Raw genomic sequence first — 26,084 nt, forward strand, 5'->3', positions numbered from 1 at the left:
TAGATCATCTTACTCTCATCTCCAGCAGTTTATTTGTGACAGAAATATGTTCAATGTGAAACTCTTAAGGGGACACTTTACTGAAATGTAATTTGAAAGGCTGAAAGAACAGGTGTATTAAGAGCTCCTATTTTCTCAAGATATGCAATCTCTTACTATACAAAGCCCTCCGAGGTTGCAAGATTAGCACTTTAAAGTGCAGAATCCTGGTTCCAATATTAAACCTCAGTACCAATGAAATTCAAGCTTTTTCAAATATTCGTCTGCACGTTACTGAAAGCTTATAAAGTCATAAGATGATACATAATCATAATACATGATTTCCTGATATTGTGACTCAAGACATTACTATGTACGAATTTTTACAGTCAAGAACCAGGCACACTTTTCACTCAGACACAGGATTACAAGGAATACAGCTGCAAGGAGCTCCAAGCCCATCTGCTCTTTCCTCTCTTCAGCTCTGCAACAGAGGTGTGACACAACAATCCTGGTTTCTTATACCACCGCTTAATGAGTAGTTCAGACATAATAAGAGTGATCAAACTGTTGTAAAATTTGTTCAACTTTATACAGGCAAGATACATCGTTTGGGTGTGTGAGCAAAGATAATCCATCAGAGAAATGAATCTTTCAGGATAGTATGTTCTTAATTAAACAATTAAGAGAAATGTTGATATAACTCCAGCTCCCAAAACCCTCTGCTACACCATATACCAAAGCCACATTTTTATTTTCTTTCTGTTCTGATATGCAGAACAAACATTACTGTCCCTTCATAACTTGGTTAACCCTGAGCCTAGCAACACAGTTTTAGACAAAAATTAATCTATATAGAACAGGGCAGTAGTACTTTAGGAGGAATAATAGTAAACTACTTTTACCTCAGTGAAGGAACTTAATGAATCCCAAGACTACAACGTGACAAAAAAGCAAAACAAAAACAAAACAAAACCTAGGACTATGAATATTGTCAGAGAACTGTTTTGCCCATGCATACCACTCCACTTTCCATGTGATTGCTTTCAACCATGCTCATGCACATGATCATGAAGAAATGAAACCTGTGACTCAGCAGCACACATATAGAGTGGGTTCACATGACACTAGGGATGGGCATGAACCGCAGTTTGAACCACGGTTTGAGCACTTTTGGGAAAATGGGAAAGGGAACTTTAACAAAAGATTAAAGATCCAGATTCCTGCTAGGGCAGTGTGCATCCCAATACCGCCCCCCCCCCCAGTACGGCACCATCATGCACATGACATCGGCGCATGCACGGGCACCATGTGTGTGATGTTGTGTGTGATGTCACCATGTGGGGGGTTATAGGGATGTGCACTGCCCCAACAGGAAGCTACATAGCACAGCAAGGACCTGCTCTCCTTTTTCTTAAAGTTCCCTTTCCTAGTTTCCCAAAAGTGCTTGGACCACAGTTCATGCACATCCCTACATGACATACACCAAGCCAAACTGCACGTCAAAAACCCCTTGAGGGGTTGTCTGAGCTGAATGACAAGAGGGCACAAGAGTTGGTAGTTGACTTGGGGGATGAGGATTGGGGTTCACTAGCACCTGCAGAGGCTCCAGAACTCCCCTCAGAGGAGCCCCTAGAAGATCACCGTCTTCCAGGGACTTCCCAGGAGCCTCAGTTACCTCCCAGGGGGAGGACACTGAGGAGCAGCTGCCTCCGCTCTAACTCCAAACAGCCCTTCTGAGAAAACCCCTTACTCCAAAGCCACCCCATCTCTCCAAGTCCAGTCAAGAACAGGGGTGTGGCCACAATCCCCTGGACCCATTGGGATCCCCACTTGGACTCCCCGACATGGCAGTGTACCCATGCCCACAAGAAACTCAACCAATGGCGCAGGACTGCTCACCTCACAGGTAGAACACACAAACTAAGGGGTCTCCTTGGGAGGAGGAACAGCTGGATTCCTTTTAAGGACTGTTTGCTATCAATCTCCAGGAACAGGACATGGCCCTTTCCTAACTGTTTTCCTTCCTGGTCCAGTTGCTGGCACCTGCTAACTTGGCAAAGAGGCAGCTTTTCACATGGTGATTCTCTTTATTTAGCAGGGGGAGAGTAACTGGCCCTATGCACCCCCAGCACAGTACCTCCAGTGACTGTTGCTGGTGTCTGTCTTATGTTTCTTTCTAAATTGTGAGCCCTTTGGGGACAGGGATCCATCTTATTTATTTATTATTTCTTTGTGTAAACCACCCTGAGCCATTTTGGAAGGGCGGTGTAGAAATCGAATGAATGAATGAATGAACTGCTCAAACAGGTCTGAACCTGTTGAGCTCTCATGCCAGCTGGAGCCCAGGACTCCTGCATTCCTGCTTCTGCCTGATCTGGATGATCCTACCATGATCCTGAGACTCTGCCCTAGTGACCACTGAAATAGAACCCTTGCCTGAGAAACCTTGCTGGAACTTCTGCTCCTGGGGGGATCAACTGCTCTGCCCACCCTATAGAACCACCACCTACAGATGGGTGAGCAATCCTGTGTGTGGGGCATGACACTGTGGTTCCTGAAGTGGCCTGCAAAATTCAGCTCATTTTATGATGTCTGAACCTGGAAGTGCCAAGCTGCCAAGCAGAACTTCCTTCCGCCCAACATCTGTAACTAGGATTTGAAGATGGGTGGCAGTTGGGTGGTGGAGAGAAGTGAAAGTTTCAAATTTCCAGGTTCAAATGACACAAAATGACTGGAACTTGTGGCTCATGCTGGGAGTGTGCGATTCCCAGGACAAGTGGTTTGGCTTGGTGTGCGTCATATGAAGTCACCCATAGATTTCAGAGTTCTGCAAAGCCTCCAAACTCTGTTGCCTTGATTACAGATACTGTTGTAAGTGTGTTGTCCACTGAATCTAATGGAACTGAAAATCAGTCATGGCTAACTTGCCTCATTGTGTTTAAAGGTTTTCAGTGGTGCTGTGTCATGAATAAATGGTCTGGATACTGCCCAGCATTTCTTCTTTAGTTATTTCACATGCAAGAGTATCCCCACCCCCAAAGCTAACATTTCATGTGGTATGCAAGTTAAAAAGAAAAGGTTATATATGACAGCAAAATGCTGAAGCATATCTGCATTTTATGGCAGGAGCTTAAATATGAATTTATTTCCAGAGCAATGTCACAAGCAACTTTCATTAATCCTTCCTGAATAGGAGTTAATGCTGAGATTTTAACATAAAGCACAATGTATTGTTGAACGTCAACAAGATCTAATGTCTGACTAGTATTGAGAAACAAGTGAATTCATCATTTGTAAGCTGTCATGACTATGCGGCAGCAAGTATGTCAAATGAGAATAGAAGATAAAGGTTCAGCAAAGAGGAAAGATAACTTCAGGAAAATGGGACATGTACAACTTTTTCATATACCTCCATTACTTATATACATTTCCTTTATCCCTAGTTCAACGTGTTGTGCATTGTATTTCTAGAGTGATCTTGAATTCCTATTTTACTGCACTGGTCAGGCCTTCGCTTGCGGACTCAGAAGAGGAGGCAGTGAATTTACCTGAGGATCTCAAGGGTCAGCTCTGTGATTGGAGGGAGGAGGTACACATGGTGGGCCAGGAGGAGGGCTTGGTGCAGGAGGCAGATCAGAGTAACAAATCCCAGGAGAAACTTTCGCTGCCGGTGTTATCTCTGAGGGCACACAGGCGCAAGAAGCGGCATGACCAAGTCAGGGAGTTGAGACGCAGCAGTCGCTTGCAGCATGCACGAAACTAAGTGAGGGCTGACTGGGCTGACTGATTGAGTAACTGCTCTATAGGCTTGGCTTCATACAGTTTTAGTGCTGTGGGTATACAGAGGCCACCTCTTGTTCGGAGGAAGTTAAGAATAGCGGAGGAGCTCCTCTGCGCATTTAGTGCTGCATACTCCCCATGTGTCTTCCTAGAGCTGGAGAAATGCAGGACTATCCCCAGATATTTAAAGCAAGGGACCTGTTCTATCTTGTGCCCCCAAAACCAGGAGCAGGTTTTGGGCCTTTTGGCAAAGGCCATGATTTTGGTTTTGTAGTAATTAAGCTCCAGCAGATCTTCCTTACAATACTGGGCCAATGCCTTCAGTGCTTGTTTAAGGCCAATTGGGGTCCTTGAGGGTATTGCTGCATTATCCACATATAATAGGGTAGAGATGTGGGCTCCTGCGAGTTTATGGGGATGGAAATCTAAGTTGCTAATTTGCCCCACCATTATACTTATGTAGAAGTTGAATACTAACGGTGCCAGAATGCAGCCTTGTTTTACACCCTTTCATGTAATGATGGCTCTAGTGAGATGTCCCTGCTGGTTGCACTTTACCTTGAGTGATGTGTCAGTATGTAGCATACATATGAAGTATAACAATCACCGGTCAATCAAGGAGGCCTCTAGCTTCTCCCATAATTTAACTCTCAGAATGGAGTCAAAAGCTGCTTTAAAGTCAATGAAGGCTACATACAGGGAGGATGTGCTGGAGGAAGAGTACTTTTCAGCAAGATGCTAGAGTACTAGCAATAGCAATAGCACTTACATTTATATACCGCTCTATAGCTGGAAGCTCTCTAAGCGGTTTACAATGATTTAGCATATTGCCCCCCAACATTCTGGGTACTCATTTTACCGACCTCGGAAGGATGGAAGGCTGAGTCAACCTTGAGCCCCTGGTCAGGATCGAACTTGTAACCTTCTGGTTACAGGGCGGCAGTTTTACCACTGCGCCACCAGGGGCTCAGGCACTAGGCACTGGTCGATAGTAGATCTGCCCTCACGGAAGCCAGCCTGCTCCACCACCAGCATATTTTCTTGCTCCAACCAGTCCCGTAATTTTCAGTGCAGGCATCTCACATAAAGTTTGCTGATTGTGTTGAGCAGGCTAATAGGCCTGTAGTTGGCTTGGTCATTTATGCTGCCATTTTTGAAGATGGGGACAATTATTGCGGTCCCCCAGTCCTTGGGAATGTGGCCATGTGTATCAATGAAGGTAAACAGTGAGGCCAGAATGGGGGCCCACCATTCCAGGTTGCTTTTAATGGCCTCAAGTAGAATCAGGTCCTCCCCAGGGGCCGTCCCAGCTCTCAGTTGGGCGACCGGGTTCTTGATCTCAGTTGTTGTCACTGGTGTCCACGCGGCCATGTCCTTTATATCTTGCCTACGATGTCCACTTAATGCGGAGAAGTCCTGATAGAGCTCCTGGAAATTTTATTGCCATGTTTTCCAGGGAACTGGGAATCTAGTATATTTGTGCTGTTGCTATAGTTGCACATGGTGATGCACCAGAAGGCAGCTGAGTCGTTGGAATGGGCTGCCTGGATGAGTCATGGCCAGTTGTCTTTCATGGCTTCTTTTTTCTTATGCACCACTAGTCGTTTATAATGTCAACAGCCTCGATTCCTTCCTCTGTGACGCCTTGGACTCAGGACCTTAGGGATCTGATGAGCAACCTTGGTTGCAGGGAATTTGGTTTGGACTTGATACTCTGTAGTGATTTGTTCTCTTGTGCTTCGTTACAGATGCTGGACAAAACCTCGTGCCTGCCTAGAGGAAGTGTGCAATTGGAGATGTCTCTTTGCCAGCTATTACATCATAAATTACAGATGGCTCATCGACTGTTTAGGTTTAGGACAGCACCTAAGAGACTAGTTTGCCTAATATCATAGTTGTTTCCTGCAAGCATATTAAATAGTTTCCTTCACCTATATTAATTAGTGAGTGAACTCTAAAGTTATGTCAGTCATGATAAACAGACCAGTAACATATATCCAAAAATAAGTACCCAGCTTAAAGCATATTGTACAAATATATTTAAACGAATGAATAGTTCCTTGAATTCAGATATGCTCCAGCATTTTGCTATCATGAACTATTTGATATATAACATTTTCTTTTTAACTTACATGCCTCATTGAACTTATATTCAATGAATGACTATTTCCTTGCCTTATAAAGAAGGAATACATATATGAAAGAAAGAAAGAAAGAAAGAATGAATGAATGAATGAAAATATACTACTATATGTTACTACCACTAACATATTAGGACTCTGCATGGTCAAGATTACTGGGCAGATCCTGACCATTTTTGCATCATGCTAACAATGCAGAGGGTGGCAGAAACTGCATCAAGTTGATAATGTGTATTGGCTTGATACACTGGGACGGCTGTGGGGGGAGGGGTTGCTAAAGCCAGATCTTCCCCTTTAGAAAAGATTCAGTTTGTGTGAAGACATTTTCTGCCCACACCAGCAGCATTCAAAATCTCAACCTTTCCGTGCCTGATGTGCCTTATAATGTGCCGGGAAAGAAAGCAACATCATGTGTCCTTTTCCTGGTACATTACTGAGGAAAAAATTGCCCCACAACTATGACACAACCATTTTCCCCCAGCAACACACCAGGAAAAGGATGCAGCTTCATGATGTTGCTTCCTTTCCTGGTGCAATAAAGGATGAGATGAAGCAAGGAAAGGTTGAGATTTTAAATGCTCCTGCTGTAGATGATCATTGTCTTCACAGAAGCCAGATCTTCGCTAAAAGTAAGCCTATCAGCCCTAAACCATTTGATACAATATTGATACCATGTGGTATTGTATGAAATGTGATTTGCCAACCTTGGAGGAATTTTTCATGGTTTCCAGTAAAAAGTCCTCCAATAGGGCTTTTACTGCCTCAGAACCAATTATCAGATGCAATGCACAGCTCTATAAAGTAATTTTAAAAGTCCAGTCCAACCAACAAGTAACAAATAGCTAACATGAGACATACAGAGATATGTCACTATCCATTTATCCTACCTTCATCATGCAAGTCTATATATATGATACAGAAATTCCCTCATTCTCTCCAGACTTGGTTCCCTGAGAATTCTTTATGTTAACTGGCAACTATGGGCCAAGTAAAATATTACAGCTTTTCATGCATGCAGGCCACCAAAACAAACTTCCCCATAGTGACATTTGAGAATGGAATATTTGGAAACTGTTGACCACATCATATCATATGGCGTTGCATCCAAAGCTTCCATTCCTTTAGTGTAAGTCATCTCCCACTGGAGGAGAGAACCTTAGAATACAACCCATGGAAAGCACCCTTGGCAGACCCAGTAATCACAAGGAATTTGTATCATTGCAACAGAGAAAACACATTCAAGCCAGTTAATGTGGTCACAGATACCACATTATCTGTGGTATAACTCTTGCTTATTTTCAAACTCCAGTTAGAAAAAGTAAATACTTGTCTAGTCGTGGCAAATTCTGACTTATTTTAAATCAGGATCAGAAGAAAAAACCTTAAAGGGGTAGCACACAAGCCTGAAGTTACATTACAGAGAGACTTTTACATGGTCATACTGAGTAACTGTGGGTTCTCTGAACAATTCATATGTCCTTTAGACCCAGATTTAGTCAAAAAAGTTTTAAAACACAGAATTTGGGACCTGGAGAAACAAAGGGACCTGAGTAGGGTATCTATTGGAGTTTATAATTATTACTTTTCAGGTTACCCTTTCCGGCAACTAATCTTACATACTTGTCTGCTCTGACCCAAAGGAGAGCATTCTCCCAGGCTCGATTTAATGTTTTGCCATCAATAGTTTGGGAGAGAAGGTAAAGGGCATCCCTTGTAAGGATCGACTATGTCCCTGTGGTAAAGATGTGGTAGAGACAACTGCACATGTGCTTTTAAACTGTACCTTTTATAAAACAATCTGTACCTCTTGGCTCGAACCTTACTTAAGCAAATTTCCATGACATCAGGATGAGTTCTATGTTGAACTCTTCCTGTCAGGTCAGCACAAGGAAATTGCCATGGCTACAGCTAGATTTTGTGCAGCTGCTATAAAAATAAATGTTTTAACAAAAATTTAATTGATTTTATGCGTTATTCTTTTTCTTCTAATAATTGTACTATTGCTGCTTGTTGTATGTATGCTATGTTTGATCTTGTAACATAAATTTATATATATATATATATATATATATATATATATATATATATATATAGTCACTCTGTGGCTTCATCTGTACTCTCATTATAGTTAATTTGCTGTTTTATTGGCATTTCAGTGTTTTAATGTCATTTTAATATTTTGTAAGCTCCTTTAGAGCCAAAGTAAACCAGGATAAATGTGAAAATAAATAAACCAGAATTAAACCATGCTTCCACATGATATTTGAACTGGGCCAGTAACTTTTGATTTACTTAGGCATTATGATACTAAACATCTGTGTCATCTGCCAGTGAAACCATCCTAGTATCAGCATGTTGGAATAATGTCATGCTTTACAATGTGCCAGAACAGTAATTGGCACACACAGTATATACACATAGTTGATGGTGTAGCAAAATGAACAATTCATAAAGCAATCTGTTATAAGGTCTAGATGTATGTCACTTAAGGAATTCTGAAATAACTAACTTCAAAAACATGGATTTCTCCCCAACAGAGAAAATGTTTAGAGTTCAATACAAGCTCCTATATTTCTGATGATGTTAAAGCAAAATTTCAGAATTTAAATCTTCAGTTAAGATATAAGATTTTGTATTGAAATAAAAAGTAAGAATACCTAACATATGTTCATTATTCAGCAAGTCACATCTGCCTTATAGACTGTTTATATGGTCATATGCATTATACACAGGCACTATACACAGCTCAGAAATTAATGAATTTTAATTGTCTGTCATATATTAAAATAACAAAAAGATAAGTTATTTATACTAACAATTTCTAACATTAAAATTAATTAATAAGCCTTTTTTCAGGGAGAAAGCATTCATTTTGGAAAATCTCAGTTCCAATAGCTTATATCTAAACTTGTATTATTTGTAATATGCAGTACTGTGTGGTTACAATGCCTTTGTTAACCTGTAACATGTAACCTGTACAATGCCCATGTCCCATTGTTATGCACAATGCAACTGAATCCCTTATGACTGTGTGGCTTGAAATATTAATAAAGTTTGACATGTAGCTAAGCAAAATACTAATATTCAGCCTATTCTGAAAGATTTTTGTCTGCTGAACAACATTTTTTAGAATGCTATTTTATTATTCATGCAGATTAGAGTGAGAAACACAAGACTGGAAATTATACCTAGGAATCCATACAACATGGAAAACATAGCTAAGGAGAAATAAATGTAAAATTATGGGAAATAGCATCAATGAGGTTGACTCTATTTTACAATGAATTACTGACATTCAGACTAACAGTTTGCTTGTACAAACATTGTACACAGTTGGGCTAGACAGATCTTGTAAATGAGACACTTGTATTCTAGACTAGTGTTGCGCTGACCCATCAGGGTACACTTGCAAAGCATATTGCACAACCTGCAATTGAAATGAATGGTCACATCCTGGTCCATATCCAGACTAGTGTTGCACTAGTGTAATGCTGTTGCACTAGCTTAAGGATGTAGCATAAGCAAAGTAATATCTATTCCAGACTAGGAAAAGCACATCAAAACCAGGAAATATGCCAGGAAGGCAATTGGACTGTTAGATGACAAGGGAATAAAAGGGATGATTAAGAAGGACATGGAGAATGCAGAAAAGCTGGATGGATTTTTTTTTATTTTATTTTTTTTGCATCTACGTTCTCTGCAAAGGATACAGAGCATATACCTGTGCCTAAACGAAGTTTTGGAGGGAGGGAGGGAGGGAGGGAGGGAGGGAGAAGATGTGACTCAATTAGAGGAACAAAGGGTGAGGATTAAAGTTGTCTTAGATAAGTAAAAAATTAACAAATTACAAGGGCCAGATGGCATCCATCCAAGAGTTCTTAAATAACTCAAATGTGAAATCGTATATCTTCTAGCAAAAATATGTAACTTGTCCCTACAATCAGCTTTGTGCCAGAAGACTGGAAAGTAGCCAATGTTAACATCAATTTTCAAAAAGGGATCCAGAGAGAAGAACAAGCTTTGCTGAAAGAGAATTAGCATAGCTTCTACAAAGTTAAGTATTTCCTCAACAACTTTTTGGAGTTCAACAGGCATGAGGATAAAGGTGATCCAGTTGACATATGGTATTATAGTGGGACTCTAAAAAAGCTTTTGACAAAGTTCTTCATCAAAGGATTTTGAGTAAACGTAGCAGTCATGGGATAAGGAAAGACATTTATTTATGAACTGGTAACTGGTTGAAGATCAGGAAACTGAGGGTAAGAAGAAATTGACAATTTTCATAATGGAGACAAGTAAGGATTGCGGGGGGGGGGGATCTATATCTGACCACTGCTTTAAAATTTATTTATGAATGATCTAAAAATTGGGCTAAGCATCAAGACAGCCAAACTTGCAGAAGACACTAAATTATTTAAGGTAGTGAAATTCTAAACTGAGGTAAGGAGCTCCAAAAGGATTTCTTCAAAATGGATGAACAGGCAACAAAATGGCAAATGTATTTCAATGCAAGTAAGTATAACGTGATACACACAGGGGCAAAAAATAAAATAAAAATCCAGCTTCACATATACACAGATGGGGTATGAGTTGTTGGTAACTGATCAGGAGAGGGATCTTGGAGTTTCAGTGGACAGCTCATTGAAAATGTTGACACAGAGTGCAGCAGCTATGAAAAAAGCAAACTCCATGCTAAAGATCATTAGGAAGGGGACTGAAAATAAAGCTGCTAACATTATAATGCTATTCAGGGCTGGCTTAAGACAGGGGCCAAAATGGCACCGGCCAAGGGCACCCTCGCTCCAGGGGTGGTCATGCCTGCCACCTTGATCCCGAGACCAAGGGTGCCTACCGCCTCTTGCCAGCAGTCAAGCAACCAAGCCAGGCCAGTCCACCACTACCTGCTGCCACTGCTCACTGTAAGCTCCACAGGCCTGCTGCTCACTTGATCTGGCCGGGGTGAGTGAGAGGAGGAGATGGCGGCAGCTGCGGAGCAGCCCAAGTTGCTCCCCTGCCGGTCCCAAGCAGACAGCGTGCCTGTGCCTGAGCATTGCAGGAGGCGCAAAAGAGCAGTAGAAAGAAGGCAGGAAGGAGCAGAGACACTGACAAATGTTTTACTTGATCTGCTGAATGTTTTATTTCAGTTTGGTAAAGTTAAGGGGAGGAGAAGGATTGGAGGAGAGAAGGCACGAAGCAACAAATTCTTTAACTGAAGTTGTTGAGTTTTTCCCTTGATCAAACAGGTAAGAGAGAGCAGCCTCTGACCTGCTCCCAGGTCCTCCACCCTGCCTGACTCAGACTTGCACCACTGCTCACTTCCCTCCCCTGGAAAGAAGAGGCTTTCAGCTGAGACACAGTTTCATCTGTTTTCTCTCTCGTTAAATTGTTATCTGTTCAAATGAGGTCCCTAGTGATGGACCAGGAGAGAGATTTTGGGGTCTTGGTGAACAGCTTGTTGAAAATATCAAATCAATGCATGACAGTGGTGAAAAAGACAAATTCTATTCTAGGGATCATTAGAGAGAGGATTGGAAATAAGAATGCCAGTATTACAATGCCCTTATACAAATCTATGGTGTGGATACATTTGGAGTACTGTGTACAGTTCTGGTCACTATAATTTATTTTTAATTTTATCTTTACATTTCTATCCTGCTCTTCCCCCTCAAAGCTCTAGAACTGGGGGTCATCCCATGAAACCGATTGCCAGGAAATTGAGGACTCTCAAAAAAGAGTACTTTTAAAGACAGTGCATAATTAATCTATCAAATTATCACCACAGTATGTGGTGATGGCCACCAGGTTGGATAGCTTTAAAAGGGGATTAGACAAACTCACAGAGGACAAGTCTATGGCTACTAGTCAGCATGCCTATTGGCTACCTCTATAGGCCCAGAGGCAGTAGGCCTCTGAATACCAGTTGCAGGAGCAACAGTAAGAGGGGGCATGTCTTCATCTCCTGCTTGTGTTCTTCCCAAAAGCATCTGGTGGGCCACTATGGGAAACAGGATGCATGACTAGACAGGCCTTGGGCTAGATCCCAAAAAGCTCTTATGTTCTAAGGTATGTTCCAGAGAAGGTTGTTGCTAGCACAGCATCAAGGGCAGCAAAAATTTGCACAGTTTCACAGACTTCTTAACTGTGCTCACCTTCTGTCATTGTGCTAGAACACCACTAGTCTGGATATTAGTCCCGTAATCCTTGTGCAAGTGCTCAAGTTGTGCACAACATGCACAAGTGGATTACAAGTACAAGGGATTGTACCACTTTGAGTATGTCTGCAACTACAATAATTTCTTCCATGTGTGCAACTTCATTGCACTAGTGCAGCATTAGTCTGGATGTCAGCCAATAAGTATAATATAAGTTTAGGTTATGACAAAGAAACTATATACAATTATCCACTAGAAGGGAGGCAACCCTGAACATTGAATAATGTCCATGATATTTTGCAGGATGTAAGTGATGTAGAACTAATCTGAACTGTGACTAAAGAGCTATCAAATTAAAAATTTGGTATGTTTAATTTGTGCAGACTTTGTCATATTTAATTACAAAACAAGAAGTGCACTGTAACTATATATGAACTTCCATCGTTCTTGGGTATGGTGAAGTACAGGGTAATAGTGATAGTATTCCAGTCCTGCCATTCTTGGGACAGGTACTATGGCATCCTTCTCCAGGAAGGAACTGACTTCTTCCCTCAGAAGAAGTGAGTTCTGTGTAGTTTGGGTGGTTGGGGGTGGGGGCAGTTGCAGAGAATTCTAGGGCACAGTCAATTCTTATAATTGTGAGGACTCAGGAGTCTGTTGTGATTTCCTCCCAAGCTGGAAGATAGGGGAAAAGAGGGGTTCCTATCCAGACCAAAATAGTTTCTTGGAGAAAGAGGACTGATGCCTCTGTTTCTGGGCACGCAGCTTGTTGTAAGGGTATGGTCATTTTTGCACATACTGGGGATATTTTGGGGCACGAAAGGGCCAGTCAGAAGGTGTTTAAGAAAGTGCTGAACGAGGCTGTTGGGCCTGAGACCAACAAGTAGATCTACTGGTGCAAGGTGGCTGAGATGGAAGGCTCATGGACCTTGCTGTGACACTTTTGGGCCTTCTGCAATGTCTCATCTGTCTTTCCCCCTAAGAGTACATCACTGTCAAAGGGGAGGTCCTCTATGTATGCAGGCCTCAGGGGTGAGGCCAGAAGATCTGAGCCAGGCATGTCTCCAGATATCAATGGAAGTTGCCATGACCTTTGCACTTCATTCACCTGAGTGACTGGCAGAGTCAAGTTCATGTTTAGCTAAGGGAGCCACCTCTCTCAAAAATAAACTTTAGCTGGCTCCTTATCTTGCAGTAAATGGTCCAGGAACGGGCCTAATTTTCCCCAAAGGAAATGATTGTACCTTGTGTTTTATGGTTGTTGGCCACATTAAGGTGCAGTGCAGAGACAGAATATAATACTCTCCCAGAAAAGTCTAGTTTTCTTCCTTCCTGGTCTGCTGGGCATGACGCCACTTGCATCCTATTGCAAGATTGGGATATCTCAACCACCACCGAATTAGTAGTGAAATGCTTTAGTAGGAAATTCGCCACCACTGCATCGTCTGTGTGAATGCGGTAAAAACTCACCAGGCACTTGGTTGGTAGAGGTAGCAACGAAGGCTTATTCCAATACCATTTGGTCCATGAAGGCAGCATTGAGTGGCAGGGAAATCGGAGTGCATGTGTCTGCGTCAATAAGACCAAAAAGCAGGTCCAGCTCCCCTTTGTTCTGTTGGGCAAGTTGGATACCTATGGATGAGAGGAGGAGGCCATCCTTGAAAGATAATCCAAGTAGAGCTTGTAGTCCTCTCAGGGTGAATTTGGTTTGGGGTCCACCAAGAAATCATTAGGTGAGGAACCCATGGATGCCAATTCTGAGTGTATGGAGAGGGTATCCTCCACCTCATTTTCCCTGAGTTAGGATCTTCCATTGGCTGTCCTGGCCCTCCTGCTGGTACCAAAGGCACTGGTTTTTCCAGTTCTGATGTTGTTGGGTTCAATGCGGGGAGGGGTTAGGTGTAGGCTTTCGTGGGAGTGGTGGTTCCTGAACTGGAGGCTGCATTTGTTTAGGTAGCATCCAGTCCAAGCTGCCTGTCCTGAGGATAGGTCAGATGTTGCATGCATCCAGCTTTGGGCGAACGGGAGCAAGACTGAGCAAGGGCTCAGGCTGACAGCTCCTCAGCCAATGAGAAAAGAGTTTTATAGTTACCATCCACGCAAGAGAGTTGGGGTACAAAGTGTTCATTTCTCCTGCACTAGACAGGATTAGGGAAATGGTGAAGGGCAGGACCGGTGGATGCTGTAGATGTGGTGCTCTCACTTTCAGGATCATGGGGGCTAACTCCCATCCTGCATAGGGTTCCTTCACACATGCACATAAGGAAGGATGTGGGGCTCCTGCCAAAATGGCAAAATAGAAGCTAGTAACATTTTCAAAAGGGGTCTCTGTGCAGATGCAGAGCCCTAAGGTGTAAGGTGCAGAGAGACCACACAGAAGAATCCAAATTCTAAAGATAAATCTGCATTCTGTGAATATTGGACATATCCAAGATAAATGGTCTGCCATGTTCATATTTCAAAATCAATGAAACAGGAAAAATGAAATGGTGTTTACTCATAAACAGCAGAAAGAATCATTATCTAGCCAAAATTTTAACTATCATTCACATTACTTCTCACTTCCACATAATCTCCTATTTTCAGCAGCTACAAATCAAGCAAGCAGGCTTGTAATGTTCTACTCAGTCACATTCGCAAGTGGGTTCCACTGGTATGAATGCATGTTACTGAGTTGAGAACTGAAGTCCACAGCTTATATACCATCCTTAGGTGGGGGGAAAGGGAAGTTCTACATCTTATCTAGGAATAATTTGTTTAAAGGAGATATTAGTAGTGCAGTATGAAACATTACAAGGTCATTCACATGACCACAAGGCATCATGTCCTTCCTACAGATGACCGGTCCAATCAGGGCCCTGCCACCCACACACCCACACAAGCAGCATGGCAGCAAGCCCAACAGCATTCTGGGGAATGGGGGAGGCCGCCAGGTATGAGCACAAGCAACACCTACCATAGGCAGTGCAGTGCAGTGGGAAAACTCCACGCTGCCTGGCTGCTCCTTTACCCAGCTCTATGATCAAGATGGCTGCCAGCAGTGCAGAGTTCTAGAAGACCAGCAAGTGTGGGTGGTGGTGCATGCTTGTTGCCCTACTCACTTTAAGCCTGGTTAGTGAATCAGGGCTACCTAGGAGAGAAGCAGCAGGATCAGGAGGATTCCTGGGGCTTCACATGGCCAGCCCTATCTGGGCTTACCATACCCTACTCAGGTAGGGCTGGTCATGAGAACTACCTCTCTATGTATCAGTACCATAGAATTGCTCAGATGCAGGTTGAGATCCAAAAATCTGATTGTGGTGGCCATCTACTTATCTCTTTTCCTATCTAGATTCTCCTTTAAAATGTGAATATATCAACACTCAAAACATGGATGTGTCATACTCAAACTAATTCTATGCTCTAAATGATAGATTTTAACTGCTTTTACAAGATTCTCCATATCAAGAAAAAAAATGGTCTGAAACAATTGCTAGGATAAGCCAAGTATGACATCTGTGGCAGAGCTACAGGTTGAGTATCCCTTATCCGGACTGCTTGGGACCAGAAGTGTTCTGAATTTTGGAATAATTTCATAATGAGATATCTTGGGCATGGGATCCAAGTCTAAACATGAAAGGTTACTGTATTTTCACTCTAGTGCCAAAGCGAGAACATGAAAAAACATTAAAAAGCTTCACAATAAAAACAGAGCCGCAACTAGAGAGAATTACAGACAAATTACAGCATGTTTAAAAACAGCAAAATCAGGAATCTGCGAGCGAGTCCGGGGGGCTCTCCTCCTCTCCTGCTTTTTTAATGTTTTAAATCATCTCCAGTGATCTCAGCAATTTTAGCCGGGGTGACTGGCTCTGTGTCTCCCCAAGCGAATGTGTAGCATCCAGCCAGTGGTGTCTCCTTGTGGCAGAAGCTGAGAGGGGGGAGGGACCCGGGCGGGAGGAGGAAGAGGGGGTGGGCTTGCAATTGCAAAGGTGGTCTGCTTTTGCTCGCCTGCGTGTTCTGCTTGTGGATCGGGCACACACAAGGAGAGGAAGGCATGTAGCTGAGCCTTCAGCCAGCTTGGTTTGGGAACTAAAGTGTTTTCCTTTTGCTAGTGAGCTGTGCAAGTGTGAGAGCTATTATTACAGCAGTCGTCAATGCTTTCTTTTTTAAAAAAATAAACATTTGTAACTCACTGCCTGATGACTTCTGACATAAACAAGGTCCATCAGGCTGGGACTTGCAATGGGTCTTCTAAAGCTACTAGTCATTGTAGTTTATTGGAGGAAGGCGATCAGGAAATGCATATGATAATGTGTAAAAAGATCACCCAGCTCACCAAGGTAATAAATAAGTTTTGTTTTTTGTTTTGCTACAGCACACGTTGTGGTGGTTTCCGGAGCATTCCGGATTTTGGATGTCCAGATAAGGGATACTCACCTGTATCTACAGTCCTATATTGAGGTCTAGAGAAACTAATGGAAAAGAAGACAGCATGAATTGGACTGATTTCCTAACACAAAACCCTCAGGAAATTGATCTGTAAAAATGATGAAGTTTCTCCCTCGGCCCGCATCACCATCTAGCCCAGTGGTCAGACACATAGCCTCCTGACAGGGATACTGTAGGAGACAAGGAAAACAAGGTCAATCTTTGCAACGAATCATGGCACAGGAGGAAACTATTTCTTACCTTGATCATCCCAGTTATAAATTGATCTGTAATCGCTAACATTCTAGCCTCTGGGTTTTAAGTACAGCATACAAGCAAACTGGAAAAAGACAAGGATTGTGCTGCTTTTGATGCCACAATGTCTACAAATCAGATTTGTCACAAAACTGATTTCTATGGCAGCTGGGTCAATAACATCTCTTTTCTGCCACCACCTATATTGTCAGCTATAAGATGATATAAGAGAGTATCTGTTATATTAGCAGTGCCAGTTTTTTCTCTCCCCAGGATGGACAGAAAGAGTAGTGTGGTACATGTTTTATATTTATATACAGGTGGTCTAAAGCAGATTTTAATACAGCTTTCATTCACATTTCCTTCTAAGATATTATTTGTTATCCTTATTAAAATTTTAGAACAGCAGCTTGTAACAATCGACAGTTTGATCTTTGGACTTGTCTAGTGAGGTTATATTATTGATGCCATAAAGCCCAAAGATGGCATAAAGCCCAAAGCACAATAAACTCTGAGCCTGTCAGATAGCATTAGTCCTAGCAATTCTTGGAGAAAGTATCTCCAAGAAAGTTTCCAGCCCATTTAGAAGAATTGCACATTTACAGTAACACACACTTTTTAAAAACACACTTTACAACAGATTCTGTTATTTCACCAAAATCACTACTTCGGTGTAATCCAACCATAAAGGTAACCAATATTCTTCATAACTGGAAAAATGAGACATTCCTTAAACTTCAGATATAATTATAGGAGCCAATTAAGCTGTAAACTTTGTTTCTGTTTTTTATAATCAATAACTACCCTGATAGAAATGATGCTCCTTACTATCAAGGGCCTTCTCTGAGACCCTTGGGCTTTGGAATGCCTGCAAAGCATACCTCGTGCAGGGTCAGCACGCAAATGGCATCGGAAACATTTGCGTGCCAACTCCACATGGATGCTGGCAGCAGCATCCCATTGCCGTGGTGGGTGCCTTAAAGGAGACAGTAGCACAGGCTCCTGCTGTCACAGTAGGCGTTTCTAGAGTATAACACCATGATGGGGTGGCAGAGGGTTGCAAGAGGGGCAGGCAGGACCTGCCTGCCTCCTCTTATGGGACCCCAAGCCGAAATGTTTCAGCTGCAGGGAGCCGAATCATTTCAGCGCCTCTTCAAAGAAGTGCCGAAATGATTTGGGCACCTCCTAATTTTAAGCTGTTTTAATTGTTAAGTTGTTTTGAATGTTTTAATTTTCTGTAATGTTTACTTTTTTGTAATTGTTTTAGGGTTTTGACTATTATGTAAACCAGCATAAAATTTTATGTATTTGGCAGGATACAAATGTGAAAAATAAAATAGAATAAAATAAAGTAACGAGTAAATAAACGCTTTAAAACCCCTGCTGACTTGGCAAAGGGATCCTTTTAACGTGGTGTTTCTCTTTATTTAGCAGGAGAGTAACTGGCCCTATCCACCCCCAGCCCAGTACCTTCAGTGACTGATGATAGTGTCTATCTTATGTTTATTTTTAGATTGTGAGCCCTTTGGGGTCAGGGATCCATCTTATTTATTTATTATTTCTCTGTGTAAACCGCCCTGAAACATTTTTGGAAGGGCAGTATAGAAATCAAATAAATAAAGACAGACAGACAGACAGACCATTCTGGCTGACATACTGACTAAAGCTGTATGTGTGCAGCCAAAGTATGTACACTGGCAATGGTAGCACCCTCACTTATGAAGAGTGGGTGCTCCTGTAAAGCCAGGGGCATCTTCACTTATCTCCCCTTTCACCAGAAGTGCAGCCCTCAGGCTGCCCAGGCTGCCCAGAGTGCTACCAGAGGAAGCAAGATTGGGAATTACCACCACCACCACCTTGCATGTGAGCACCTGTGCTTTAGCAGTGGGGACAGTACCACTTTGGGTGTGTAATATTTAGCTTTAGTCTGGATGTCAGCTCCTGCCTTTAAGTACACAAATGGTTCTGCTATTCTTGTGGTGACTGTTATTATGATGTTGGTTCCATTGTAGTTAGATTTGACTTTGTAAAACTGATACACAGCAGTAACAGCAGCAGTTTTTGTTAGACCACTGATCATAACACAGACAGCTAAGGAAAACAAAACACCAATTAATTATCCAACATCTAATATTAAAAGCAAGAATTAAAAATGATACTATTTTGCACATGCTAGTAGAGTTAGGTGTCCTAACCCTTCAAAACAGGATACAAGTAGACATCGATCAGATCTCCCAGTTAATGATCTTGGCAGTGACAACATCAGGCTTGCCCTTGCAATAAGGAAATACTCAAAAAAGAGATTTGATCTCACCCAGAACAGAGGCATAATCTTTGTACCACTGGAATATCTTTGAAGCAATCTTCAAAAAGCACAGTGGGCAAAGCATTAATTCCAGACAAAGAGAAAGCTCCTCTGTACTTTGGGAAAGATGGGAATCTCAGAGTTTATTTTTGTTCGTGTTCAGGAAACACAACCTATTGATCAGATACTATGGACTGACTAACTGAATAAATCTGAAAACATGAACTGAAACTAACATAGTGATCCCACGAACATAGAATCATAGGAACTGTATTTCATGTGGGTGTGAGGGGCAAGTCAGACCATTGTCCCATCTAGCTCAGTTATCCACACAGACTGGCAGTGGCTCTCCAGGGTTTTAGGCAGGAGTCTTTCTTAGCCCCATACAAAGCAGAAGCTATACCACTGAGCTATGACCCAATCCTGATGTTAGGGCTCAGTGAGTTTCATATTTATTTATTACATTTATAAACTGCCTAACACCTAGATCTCAAGGCAGTGTACACAACTTAATAAATAAAACTCAATTAGACCAACATCACACCTTTCAAAGGAATAATACCTTAAACTTAATTTTAAAAATAATTCATGTCAGAGCTATTACGTTTTTAACAGGATTAAAAGATATATACCTTTGAAGAAAAGCATTGCAGTTTTTTCTGATTAATCATATTTTTAAAGCATACTACTTCTGATCCTTTTTAATACTATCATCAGAATTGCCAGACAGTTGCTACCCTATGGGAATATAGGGTCACCAGACAATATGAGAGCTTTTTCTGTTTCACCACATTGCACTTATGATTTGGAAAAATTACTAAAATGTTCAAGGTCAGGGTTCAGTACCTTCATGTTTATTTAGAATAAAAAATGAAATTTTAAGGTATGGATTCATGATCCAAAAACCATATGTGACATTTTTCCTGATTTTTTAAAAAATGTCACATACCTTGAGCCTTGAAGAAATTTAGAGGGAAGCTAAATCAAATGAACTATTTTTGTCTCGTACAACTTGTGACTCACTAAGCCGATCACAGCTCACTAATCATACACTGGCACTAGGAATGTGCAAAACGTTTCAACATCAAAACATTTTAACTTGAAACAGACTGTTTTGAGTGTCTCAATCTTGAAACAAAGTGCCCTTTAAATAAAGGGCCTGTTTTGAGCTCGGAACAAAACAAACCGATTTTGATTCGAATTTTGTTTTGACATTTCAAGCACCATTTTGGAAGCCTATTTTCCCCTTGCTGTTTGATTTTCTGGCACCGGCTTCTGATTGACTTGCAGTCCTATGGGGGTTTTGAGGAAAGGTTAAAAATCTGTTTAATATTGCCTGTTTCCCCACTTCTTTTGTGGACTGGGTGGTAGGTAGCATCCATTATGCCCTACCACCCAATCCATTTCAGTGTCCCTAGGAGCAACCCATGGGAAACAATGGGATGTTTCTAATTTCCCCATTGCACATCCCTCCCCCATTGTTCCCTATGGCCAAAACACTCAGAACACAATGAGGTTTGTTCTGTTGAAACAACTGGGTCAATCACTGTTTCGACAAAATGTTTCATCCATCTGTATTTTGTTTCGAGCTCAAAATAAAATGCAAATTCCAACTTGTGCACATCCCTAACTGGCACCTACCATACACTCCTGCTTCCATAGCCCCAGGCAAGCAACTAAATCAGGAAGAGTATGGAACCCCTGGTGGGCTGCCATATCAGCCCAGGAGGTTGCCCTCAGCTTTGTAGATCACATGTTGGGAAGGCTTGTGCTAAACAAAAGCATGCCATAAAAAGGTAAATGCAGAAAAGCAAATGATAACTTTTTTAAAAGCTCAAATTATTCTGTGTATCTTTTCTTGTTTGTGGCTTCATCATTTTTTTCTAAACCACATTCACCATTTAGCAGAAATTGTATGATGTGTCATTTTCTTCAATATTCAAGATGAAACTAACCTTGAGAAAATATAGAAAAAGTAGTCAGCAATTCCTAAAGATGAAAAGATTTGCAGTAATCAAACTGACAGGAAACCACAAGAGGGAGAAAAGCAAGTCACAAGTGTGACATATTTCTTGGATAGCTGGTTAAAATAACTTTTATTCAGTTTGCAATGTAGAGAGTAAGACTGCAGTCACAAATTTACATATAAAATTCATATGATCCAGTTTAACAAATCCCTACAAGTTACTTGTTTAGTGCTACACAGGGTGGTTTTTTTTTAGCTGAAGTATTCTTCTATATGAATGGTTTATGTCTCACAGAGGGCTTTCTTTGTATCTCTAGGGTTCCAATCAATGCCAGCTGTTTTGTCAGTAGTTTGTAGCCATACATTTTTCATAATACGACTAAGGCTACTGTTCATGCACAGATTTAGTTTCACCAAGCAAAGTAAAACTGAGGCAGTAAACTGGTTTCTCATCAGATTCTTCATTACACTAAAGTATATACAACAGAAACAGTACACTAAAGTATATACAACAGTCTTTTCAATTTGTCCATCTTTGTGAAATGACAAAAGTCTTTCCAAATCCAACACTCCATACTAAAATTGTGGCAGCACAGCAATCAGGGAGATCAGCCAAATAAAGTTAAAATTATAACAATCAACACAGATGCTAGAAGATTTGCATGGCTAGCTGGTAGGAATCTTTTTTAAAAAAACAACAGTGCGCATTCTGAAAATAAATGTTCATTTAGTTCTATATCTCCTTTCTCTCCAATTGTTGTTTTTGACACAGAGCCATATAGTTCCTTAGTGAGCAGATAACAACTAATGGAAGCAGTTTAGGAGGTCAGGCACCATTACCAGGGTAGTGAAGAGCCTCTGCTTTGTGTAGTATTGCACCAATTAATTTATTTTTATTGCTTTAAAAATCACTAACAGAAGGGCATTTGGCATTTGGAGCCAAAGCTGAGTAAAGAGAAAGTTATATGAATCCTTGGAGTGGGCAGGGAGGAGCATCCTTCCACAGAAAAGGTCATCCCTTTGGTAATGTTATTATATGATACCAGGGTATGCTTAGCTTTCAAGAAGCTTAATTTGCAGATCTGCTTAGCTTGCCACGAGATTTACAATGCATGTCTTCAACCATATATGCATTGCAACAATCTTGTTGCAAGCTAGGTCTGCAAGCTAAACCTGTTGAATGCTAAACAAGTCTGAGTCTGGTCAATTCATGGATGGTAGAAAACCCTATGTAGGCATCTTGAGTTCTCTTGGAGAAAGTTAGGACCACAGATGTATGTTAAGTGGCATCTATTTTGTTCATTTTAACACCAGCTTTCTCAAAAGTTAGAAAGTAACTTTCTGAAAATCTTGGAATGGCAATCCATAAATCAGTTCCTCTGATGTTATCATACTAAAATATTCCATGGAAGTCTATGTAACCACTTGGGAATTTAGGTGCACTCGCCAAGTTCATGACTCATGCCTGCTTTGTAGTCACACCTTTTAACCTGGGAGTCCTAAAGCCCAAATCCAGCTCTCTACAGCTTAAAGCAAGTAGTGTGCCCAGAGCAGGACCATGCTCTTTAGGATTGCCATGGGGATGCTACCAAATATATAAGATATAAGATAGATATAAGATAGATATAAGTTTAAATATAAGATAGATATAAGTTTATTTATTTTGTGATTGTGAGAACTCAGAAAGTACTGCTGCTCCCAGGCTGGCCACATGCCAGTCTGAACTCTTCCTCCTGACTTCAGATCTAAGATTACTGATGTTGGGAAGAGCTCAGGTTGCCACACTGCCAACCCAGCAGGAACTATCTTTTTTGAATTTTCACAATCGCAAAACAAGAGCATGTGGGGCTCTAGAAGCCCTAGATTTCACTCTTCCTGACATTTACAAGATTGTGGGGACCAGCCCAGAGAATGTAACAGAGGATGCAAATGCTGCATTCCTCTCTACCATAAAAAGGCTTCTAAAACAAAGTGCTGATCAAGCAAATCAGCCAGTATTGCTAAATATTTATCCTTATTCAAACAACTTAACACACACAATAATGCATAATAATTTGGCTTTTTTTCCACATAGAAGAGAAACATTTGTTCAAGCCCCCAAGAGATCCACGATTCTGAGTTCTTAAAAGCTTTTAATCTGGATTTGTTGAATTGTGTTCAGATTTGAGGGTTTCATAATCTTCAAGCAGGAGGATTAATCAGTTAATACCTAGCATAAAATGCTCTCCAATAAAATATAAAAATATAACCACAGCAATACATGTAGAAGCTTAATCAAAATAGTGATTGAATAAGTCTGCAAGAAGCTGAGTTTTTCCACCACGCAGAATGATTTCCTGAATAAATATAATCTAAATACCAATGGCATTGGGAACAGTCAGGGTTAAGGCTAAAAAAACTATTTGTAGCAAAATACTTGAAAAGCAATTATTCAAAGGGTTCAGGCTGTCATTGCTCCTCAGCTAACAGATATATGGGAAGAAGTAGAATTACAAAAATGAAAGAGTTAAATGCTATGCTTAAAATGGCCCCAGAAAGTAATGTAGCACCCCAAAAATGAAACACCACTTGTCATACATAACAAAATTATGAGAATAATCACAGAGATTACTACAACAAAGTAGACCAATGGTATTCTTTCAGGTAAAGATAATTTAAAGAACAGCTTCCACCACCTGCACTTAGGTAAAAAGTTACTCTTTTTCTCACATCATATTTAATCTTAAATACTTGTGGAGTCAAATTAACTAATATATGTGACATCATGCAACATTCTATCCTGCCATGACTAATATTTCCCAATTCACTTTTTATTATCCACTTCAAGCCAAAACTATTTTCATATACAGGCTGAGTATCCCTTATCCGGACATCCGAAATCCGGAGTGCTCCCAAATCCGGACACCACATCATAACAAAAACAAAATGCCTCAGCTCACTCACTTGCAGATTCCCAATTTTGCTGCTTTTAAACATGCAGTCAAAACTTACTTATTTCAGAAGGCTGTTAGCGACAGGGGTTTTGTCTGTAATTCTCTCTAGTTGTGGCTCTGTTTTTATTGTGAAGCTTTCAAATGTTTTTGATGCTCTCGCTTTGGCACTAGAGGGAAAAGGGAAAGCCCCCCGCCCTCCACTCCCTGCTCAGTTTGGCACCTGCTCTGTTGGCATCTGTTTTGGTGCTCTGTTGCTGCCTGCTCTGTTTTGTAAAGATACAGTACAGGGTATAGCACAAGATATATCATTATGCAAATATTTCAAAATCCGGAAAAAATCCGAAATCCGGAACACTTCTGGTCCCAAGCAGTGCAGATAAGGGATACTCAACCTGTACTCCCAAACATGTATACATTATTTTCTCAGTTCTTTTGCTACTTCAGTTGCTGAAAATACACACTCTGGAAAGTAGCATAAATAAAAGTGTCCAGAGTTCATAGAGATTTCTAGGAGAGTTCACTAGGATATTTCTTCCTTGTCCAAAACTAGACAGGGGAAGGAGAAAAAGAGAGGAGAATTTGGAAGTTTTGTTACCTTTCCTTAATCTGCTGTCTCGTATGCAAGGAGTGCCTTCCATCCATGAGGACAGAAATATCCATCTGACATTCCCAGCAGAGGGCAAGGTGCAGCTACAGGCAGTGCAGCTACAAGCACAGCATCCAGGACTGTGAGCCCACAGCAGTCTAGGAGAGCACTGACATTCTTAGGCAGTCAAGCACAAGGGTTTAGCTCATAGCAAGCCTACTTTGGGAGGGATTCAAAAGTCTCAGAGGCTTCTATCTGGGGGTTCCTGTCAAGAATCTCTCTGGTTTTCTGCTCAGGGCATCTTAAAACTCTCAAACAGCTTGGGACCAGTTTATTTAAGAGAGCGCCTCCTCTGTCATGCACCCGCCCACCTTTTAAGATCTTCTGGAGAGTTCCGGTTGTGGTTGCCATCAGCTCATCTAGTGGCGACTCAGGCCTGGGCTTTCTCTGTAGCTGTCCCAGGGTTTTTGAATATGCTCCCTGCTGAACTAAGAGCACCTCCTTCTCTGTGTGTTTTCAGGAAGACCCTCAAGACTTTCCTGTTCTTGCAAGCTCTTAATTAGAATTTTAATAATTTTAATAATTAGTTTTATATTGTTTTATCATGTTTTATGTATTTTAACCTGTGGTTTTAATGTTGGGATTTGTACACTGCCTAGAGATTTACATATCAGGTGATATAAAAATATGATAAATAAATAAACAGTAAAAACACAATAATGATTTCATGGAAACCTGATATGTAGCGTTTTTGCAGCCACTCTGGCTGCTGAGTGGCAGGGCAGCACAACAAGGGTCCTATGCAGAGCGTATTCAAAGCTAGTGACTTAGCAAATGATTCTGGATCTCACAATTCATGGTTCCAACTAGGAACTATCTGTGTTATCCCAGCCTCTGGAGCTCTGCATTGCACCACGCAGCATGGATCATCTGGGAGTGGGTCTGTGCTCCCAGAAACATCCAAGTGCTCATCTGGGGGGAAGGTGAGTTGAATCAGCCTTTCCCGCACCCATCCCCCCACCCAATAACGTAAATGGCCCCTTTGTCTAACAGCTGAATGACAAGTAACTTGACCAGTGGAGTTTCCGCCAGCATTTATTTATTTATTTATTTATTTGATTTCTATACTGCCCTTCCAAAAATGGCTCAGGGCGGTTTATACAGAGAAATAATAAATAAATAAGATGGCTCCCTGTCCCCAAAGGGCTCACATTCTTAAAAAAAAACCACAAGATAGACACCAGCAACAGTCACTGGAGGTACTGTACTGGGGGTGGATAGGGCCAGTTACTCTCCCCCTGCTAAATGAAGAGAATCACCATGGTAAAAGGTGCCTCTTTGCCCAGTTAGCAGGAGATGAGAATTGCACCCATTGAATGTCTGCCTATCATGCAACTGTTAGAAGTCCTGGCCCTCTGGCCCAAATCTCCCACCAGAGAATGGAACTACTACAATATGTTGTATATCACTTATCTGTTTGCCTGGAATCAAACAGTTATTGATCAGCATTCTACATCACTGATGTGCCTTTGCCTGGAGGAATTGCTTACTGCTCGAAGTGGTAATGATGGCAA

The 26,084-nt window shown here is 41.3% G+C and overlaps 1 protein-coding gene across 4 annotated transcripts in view; it reads right to left on the minus strand.

Annotated features, from left to right (window-relative positions):
* DOK6 (docking protein 6) overlaps positions 1-26,084 on the minus strand; it is a 373,813-nt gene that overhangs the window by 303,815 nt on the left and 43,914 nt on the right. The window lies entirely within an intron of this gene.

This window comes from Hemicordylus capensis, chromosome 4 (genome assembly GCF_027244095.1).
Source record: "Hemicordylus capensis ecotype Gifberg chromosome 4, rHemCap1.1.pri, whole genome shotgun sequence".
NCBI lineage: Eukaryota > Metazoa > Chordata > Lepidosauria > Squamata > Cordylidae > Hemicordylus > Hemicordylus capensis.